Source organism: Physeter macrocephalus, chromosome 16 (genome assembly GCF_002837175.3).
Source record: "Physeter macrocephalus isolate SW-GA chromosome 16, ASM283717v5, whole genome shotgun sequence".
NCBI lineage: Eukaryota > Metazoa > Chordata > Mammalia > Artiodactyla > Physeteridae > Physeter > Physeter macrocephalus.
The window spans coordinates 102,813,279-102,814,334 of NC_041229.1; positions in this window are offsets into that span (position 1 = coordinate 102,813,279).

A 1,056-nucleotide genomic window follows, 5' to 3' on the forward strand; every position below is an offset into this window, starting at 1 on the left:
AATGGGCCTCATAAAAGGGTTGTTAACAGAGATATTTATAGAGATTTGCTGACCACCTGCTTAGTGCCAGGCTGTGCTAGGTGCTGGACTTAGGCTATGAACAAACCCAGTTCCTGGTCCCCGTGTACCTGACCCAGTGAAAGCGCGGAGTCCTAACCACTGGACCGCCAGGGAATTCCGTTTAACCAGTTTTAAGTGAACAGTTCAGTGGCATTAAGTACTGTCACATTGTGCAACCATCACCATTCTCCATCTCCAGAACTTTTTTCATCATCCCGGACTGAAACTCTATTCTCATTGAACACCAGCTCTCCATTCTCCCCTCCCCACAGCCCCTGGTAACCACTGGGCTACTTCCTGTCTCTATGTCATCGACTATTCTAGGCATTGTATATAAGTGGAATCATACAATATTTATCCTTATGTGTCTGGTTTATTTCACTTAGCATAAAGTCTTCAAGGTTCATCCATGTTGTAGCATGTGTTAGAATTTCTTTTTAAGGTTGAATACTAGTCTATTAATGTATATACCATATTTTGTTTATCCATTCATCCCTCCATGGACATTTGGGTTGTTTCCTACTTTTGACTGCTGTGAATAATGCTGCTATGAACATGGGTGTACAAATATCTATTCCAGTCCCTGCTTTTAATTATTTGGGGTATACATGCAGAAGTGGAATTGCTGAATACAGTAATTTTGTTTTTTTGAGGAACCACTCTACTGTCTTTTCAAAGCAGCTGCATCATTTTACATTCCCACAAGTGATACACAAGGGTTCTGATTTCTCCAAATCCTCACTGACACTTGCTATCTTTTGTTTTTGTTTTTTGCATTTCCCTGATTGCTAATGATACTGAGCACATTTTCATGTGCTTATTGACTCTTTGGATATGTATATTCTTTGGAGAAATATCAATTCAAATCCTTTTTCCATTTTTAAAAAAATATTTATTTATTTGGTTGCGTGGGGTCTTAATTGCGGCAGGCGGGCTCCTTAGTTGCGGCATGCGAACTCTTAGTTGCGGCATGCGAACTCTTAGTTGCGGCATGCG